Genomic DNA, 6,817 nt, shown 5'->3' on the forward strand with positions numbered 1-6,817 from the left:
AATTTAAAAGCAAAGAAGACAGCTTGTAACAATGTTGGAAAGCTGTGCTCAGATGTTTTTGATAAAGTAAGAAATAAAGATTGGAAAGCAGATCATTCATAATTTTAGTTGAGCTCAGTCTCTTGATATATCACTGGAGTAGAGACTTCTTTTAATGAACCAATTGGGTAAACTTTATAGAAAATTAACTTTTTCACAGTGTGCCTGATGTGTCAGGACTAACTACATGTTAAACACATGAAAACACACATCTAAGCTGTAGCCTCCCATAAGCGAGCCAGAACCTGACCTTGCTGCCACTAAGGAGATTATCTAGGGTGGAGCCTTCCTCTCTAGATCACTCTATTGTTGAGCCAATGTCGCTGTTCCTCTTCATGATACTGCTACGTGCTGAGAGCTATTCTGGAGACTATGCCCTATCCTGCACATCAACATCTGCAGCTGGTTCCAGGCTCCAAGGATGAATTGGCAGGAATGGACTTCCCCCCTCTTTTATAAAGCGTGTCTGCCATTAAAAATTTGAACCCTTGTGCAGACTAGTTGTCTTGGTTCCATTATTTCTCAACCCGCCTAGGCTCCCTCTTTTCTTTCAGTTCCAAGATGCCTTCCAGGCTCCAACCCAGACATGAGATGCTGGCCGGCCCCAACACTAAGCCTTTGATTATATTTTATTTTGAAACAAGACCTCTTAACACCCAGGCTGGCCTTAAACTCACCATGTATCTGAAGATGGCCTTGAATTTCTGATCCTCCTGTCTCTGCCTCTAGAGTTCTACTGTTACAGGCACCACCACAGATACACCTGGCTTTTCACTATGCAGGGGATCAGACCTGGGGCTTCATCCACGCTTAGTAAGCACTCCGATGCCCCAGTTAATTTAAAAAAAAAAAAAAAAAAAAGGAACAAGACGCTAAAATTATTGACCCTAAAGTATTGAATTACTAGAAGAATCTCTTAAAGGAAAACTGTTCAGCCCAAGAGAACACTCCACAGTCATGGCATTGCTTCATTTGAGGTGAGACTTAGATCGTGGCAGCTTGTGGTGGTTGGTTGGTTGGTTGGTTGGTCGGTTGGTCAGTTGTTGATATTTGGAGATAGAGTTTCTCTGTGTAGTCTTGTCTGCCTTGGAACTTACACTATAGATCAAGCTGGCCTCTAACTCAGATTTGCCTGCCCCTGCCCCAAATCCTGAGATTAAAGGGGTGTGCCACCATTCCCAGCTGCTGCTTGTATTTTTTAATTCTTAAATATTAGAAAACTTGGGGCTAGAGAATTGGCTCAGTGGTTAAGAGCACTTGTTGCTCTTCTAGAAGACCCAGGTACAATGCCCAGTACCTACAAGATGGCTCGTGATCATCCAGACTCCAGATCCAAGGGATCTGACACCTTCTGACCTCCCCCAACACTTCACATACATGGTGCACAGACATACAAGCAGGCAAAGCATCTATATACAAAAAATATGTCTTTAAAACTTAGAAAACTACTTACTATATAATGAATTTAAAAATAAAATTATTGGGTCTGATTCCCAGCACACCACAGAATCCTGGAGACTATCTGAAGGCTGCAAGATGTTTCTGCATGGCTATTTCTCCCCTAAAGCCTGCTTTCTGTCTACAGTCTTCCCTAAGCCTCAGTCAATGTTACTGATACTAGTAGGATTAAAGAGCAAGAAACCTCAGGACTATTGGCTGATCCTTCTCACTGGCACACCTTATCAAAACTAGAAGTGCCTGGGATGGGCGCACAGCTCAGTGGCAGAGCACATGACCAGCATGTGAGGGGCTCTGAGCTGGTTCCTCTGTAGTACAAGGACAAAGCAAACCAGTTCTCTGTATCCACACTTGGAGCATTTCTTCCTAAGCCCAGCCACTAGGTCAATAAACAGTGAAGTCCCACAGTGAAGTCATCTGGCCCAACAGTGGGTGCTCAGAGACTGACTCTGAGTCCAAATCAATAGACATTGCTCTTTCAAAAGCCTGGTACTCTCCAAGCATAAAGAATGTTCTGTGTGCCTACTGCAGCCTCTGGCTTCGACTCAAGGGGGCACTGGTCTTCTGTTCTTATGATACCACATCAGTTCTCAAGCCCAGCCTGTCAAAGCACATTAAGGAATTCAGTTATCACTACCTAACCACAAGGACCTCTTCCTCCATGTTTATTAAATCCACTGTTGAAAAGGCTTCAACTGTCAGACACAAACACTAGGAAACAAATTTGGAAGACTATCTCCATCCAAAAAGAAAAAAAAAATTCCTCTTAAAAAATAGGTATACCTAGAATTACTCCATACTGTAAAATACACAAAGTAAGTGACTACGAAAGGCAAATTTCAACATAGACATTTTAGTGTGGATACATGTATTATGAGGAATGATAGAAAGCACCATCTTATGTTCACTGACATTTCTGTGCAAGCGCTGCTCAGATAACAGGTAACTGGAATCTCGGCTTCTCAGCCACAGAAACAGGGTGTGGTGGTTTGAATAGGAATGGGCCCCACAGGCTCATACATTTGAGTACTTGGTCACTAGGGAGTGGCACTAAGACAGGCATTAGGAGGCGTGCCCTTGCTGGAGTAGGTGTGGCCTTGCTGAAAGAAGTGTGTCACTGGGGGTGGGCTTTAGGGTTTCAAAGGCTCACACCAGGCTCCCTGTCTCTCTCTCCCTGTTGCCTTCAGATCTGACTGTATATCTCTCAGGTACCATGCAAATAATGGACTAAGCCTCTGAAACTGTAAGCAAGTCCCAATTAAGTGTGTTCTTTTGTAAGAGTTGCCTTGGTCATGGTGCCTCTTCACGGCAATAGAATATTGACTGAAACACTGAGTCAGATTCACACATGTTTTGACATTAGGATACGAGGGGCTCTGCTAACCATCTTACTAACAGATCAGTGATTATGAAGAAGCAAACGATATTTTGAGGAACCAGCCTAACTCCATTTTGAATATAGAAGCCATAATGCTGCATTGTTAAAAATAAGTTTTTATTTACTAGAAGAGCCGAGTTGCTGTTTTTAAAGTCTGTTTCCTGGAGCCAAGATCTTGACTTATTTTTGAGAATATTCTAGCCCCCCTTAGCCTCCCTTACCTTCCCTAATCACATGATGACCACTTAGTGATTTTTTTTTGAGATTTATTTTTCTATATTTCCTTTTTCTTTATTGTCTCTCTTCTGTAAACCTGATTTTTTTTTTTTTTTTTTTTTTTTGGTTTTTCGAGACAGGGTTTCTCTGTGTAGCCCTGGCTGTCCTGGCACTCACTTTGTAGACCAGGCTGGCCTCGAACTCAGAAATCCGCCTGCCTCTGCCTCCCGAGTGCTGGGATTAAAGGCGTGCGCCACCACGCCCGGCTGTAAACCTGATTTGAAACCAATTGTAATTTAACTCCTTATAAGGGGTCCAAGAAATGGACTATGCCCTGCTCTCTTTAACCTGATATAAGAGATAGTTGCCGCTGGCCAGCTCCTGGGTGTGAAAGTATAACGTAAAAACAAAATTCTAGGCCTTTAGGCCCAGGCTTAGGAATGTGACCTCTGTGACTTAATGCTCCAAGGTATGCTAATCAGATAGTGACATTCCTCCACCCACCAGCTTCCTGGGTTCAAAGAGTGTTCATTCAAAGAAAGTCACCCTGACCATTACCGGAACCTGCCATGCAAATGTGCTATTGTTAGGGGCTCTTAGAAACTGAGAGTTAACCGGAACAATTACCAGGTATTCTTTGTGACTCTTGTGACTTTGCACTTCCTTGTGACTCTTAACTGGTATCTTTGGTATTTTTCCAACAACGCCCTCCCCACTTCCTTGAGTTGTGGTTTCTTCCTTTAAATACCCCCTTATACAGCTACTCGGGGCGCCACAGTCCTCTACCCCTGCGTGGTGTATGACTGTGGACCCGAGAGCGCTCTTGAATAAAAATCCTCTTGCAAGTTGCAGCAAGACCGTTTCTTGTGGGTGATTTTGGGGTGTCGCCTTTCCTGAGTCAGAACATGGGGGAGTCCTCACGTTGTGGGTCTTTCAGGTGCACCCCAATAAAATCAAGCTTCCTTCCATTTTGTCTCTAAAGTGTGGTAGTGATCTTATTCTCCCCCGGTGGGACTAACAATTTGGTAACAGCAGGCTCCTTCACAATACACCGGTCCAATTCTGCAGTGGAGACAGTGGGATCCTCAAAAGACAACACTAGCACTGAAAACCATGTGTGAGATAACATGAATGTTTGTGTCTATGCTCTCTCACCACAAAAACAAAACACCAAAACCTTTGCTCATTTGCTGCAGCTACTGGGACACAGGACACAATAACCATGTAGGTAGCAGGGTCGATATGTAATCAGTGGATGCTGCAAAGTGACACCTCGGGCCACCCTGATGTACCACTAATGTGAATCAGTGGCAACATTGTTATGGAGCTGTTCCACAGCCCAGAGCACCTCCCCAATCCTGCCCAGGGTCTAGCCTAAACTCCTTTTCATGGAATCCAAGACCCCGGGGAACAGCTCTAATGTACCTGGCTTAGGCTCCTGAGAGTACCTTAAAGTGCCACATGGGGAAGTTCAAGATGAAAAGATTCATCAGTCTGGGCCCTGTCTGTTCTAACTAATCGTGGTTATCTGTTGTTGTTGTTGGTGGTTGGTTGTTTGTTTTCATCTTGACACAAGGTAGAGTCATCAAGAAGAGGGAACCACGGTTTAGAAAAATGTCACCATCAGATTGGCCTGTAGGTGTACCCATGGGAACACTTTCTTTTTTTGGTGGTGGTGGGGGAACTTTCAAGACAGGGTTTCTCTGTATAGCCCGAGCTGTCCTGGAACTCTGTAGACCAGGCTGGCCTCCAACTTAGAAACCCACCTGCCTCTGCCTCCTAAATGCTGGGATTAAAGGCATGCACCACCACTGCCCAGTGACATTTTCTTAATAATTAATGCAGAAGGGGCCTGGCCCACTGTGGGTGGTACCACACCTCAAGTGGTCATAAGTGGTTTTTAAGAAAGCAGGCTAAGCAAGTCATGGGGGACAAGCCAGCAATCAGCATTTCTCCATGGTCTCTGCTTCAATTCCTGCCTCAAGATTCCTTCCCTGCTTGAGTTCCTAGCCTATCTTCCCTCAGTGATGAACTACAATTGTAAATTGTATAAAGAAAAGCATTTAATTGGGGGTCAGCTTACAGTTTTGGAGGATTAGTCCTTTATCATTCTGTCGGGGAGCAGACAGGCATGGTGACGAAGCAACAGCTGAGAGCTTTACATACTAGTCCACAGGCATCAGGCAGAGGGAAAGAGACACTAAACCTGGAATAGGTTTTTGAAATCTTAAAGCCCAGTGGCACATCGCCTCCAAAAGGCCACACCCATTCCAAAAGGCCACACCTACTCCAATGAGGCCACACCTACTTCAATAAGGTCACATCTCCTAACCCTACTCAGTTTCACTATCTGGCAACCAAACATTCAGTCTATGAGCCTTTGGGAGCCATTCTCATTCAAACCACCATAATGTACATATTTTATCCTTTATCCCAGCAATAGAAACACCAAATAAGTCATTGGCACCGTGAGATCAAGCTGTTGACTGCTGCATTTCTTCTGAGGTCTCTCTCAAATTGTCATTGGCTGCTTGTCCCGATGTCACCATGAAGTCTTTCCTCTATGTTTTTGCATGTCTGTGCCCCAACTTCCTCTTCTACAATATTGGATTAGGACCCACTCTGAAGACCACGTCGTAACATCAGTTAAAACATTATCTCCACATCTAGCCTCACTTGAGGTACTAGGATTATGACTTGAACATATGAGATCAATTCAGGTGATATCATCACCCATGTGTCCTGGCCTCTCACAGTAACTCTTTACAGTTGTATTTACTTTACGTTAATTCCGTGTATGTGAGGGGAAAGTTCATGTGAGTGCAGGAACCCTCAGAGGTCAGAAGAGGGTGCTTGAATCGTAGGTGGTTATGAGCTGCCTCACAGGGGTGCTGGGAAGTGAATCCTCCGCAAGAGCAGTACGCACTCTTTATTGTGATGTCGTCTCTCCAGCTCTTCTCAGATAGACTCTGAGTCACCCAAAGTGGCCCCTGGCCACTCCCCAAGCCTTCCTGTGGTGGCTTTACTCCCAACACTGTGTCCTCTCAGCATTCCCGATGCCTGCCCACCTGCACATCTAAGTCAAATCTGCTTTTCTGAAAACAGGCCATGCCCCACCTGGTCCTGTAATCCTCCAAACGGATAGAATGACTCTCTCTTAAGAACTCAAGCAGCACTTGAAATACCTCTAAAATTCTACTTATTTCTGCACCCATTTCATCTTCTCTAACACATTGTTAAGTTATTTTAGGGTGCTACATAGCTATTACCAATATTTGCATACCAGCACCAGCAAGAGAGGGAGAGAGAGAGAGAGAGAGAGAGAGAGAGAGAGATGTAACTTTATACACACACACACACACACACACCACAGGAGCTGTTAAAATACATCATCCAATATAAGTATTCAATTCATACTTCAAATCCTTCTGTCCAAACTCAACACAAATGATATCACTGTTTCCTTGTCTGAATATGTTTCACATGCCAGCCTTCATCTTTTATGCTGTACCACTCTTGCCTCATAAACTCGAAAACCCTAACGGTTATTAGTGCAGGCTGGTGTCTCTTGGGACCTGGGAGGAGGCAGGGACTGAGACAAGAAGGCCCATTGTCTTGCTCTCACAAAGCTGTGCACTCTTTGGGCAAGACTCATCTTGTGCAACAATAGAAAGGAGAATCAGCCACCAGTGATGGAACCAGGTCCCAACAGCTTATGGGTCACCC

This window comes from Mus caroli, unplaced genomic scaffold, assembly GCF_978045245.1.
Source record: "Mus caroli unplaced genomic scaffold, Mus_caroli_1 scaffold_3, whole genome shotgun sequence".
Taxonomy (NCBI): Eukaryota; Metazoa; Chordata; class Mammalia; order Rodentia; family Muridae; genus Mus; species Mus caroli.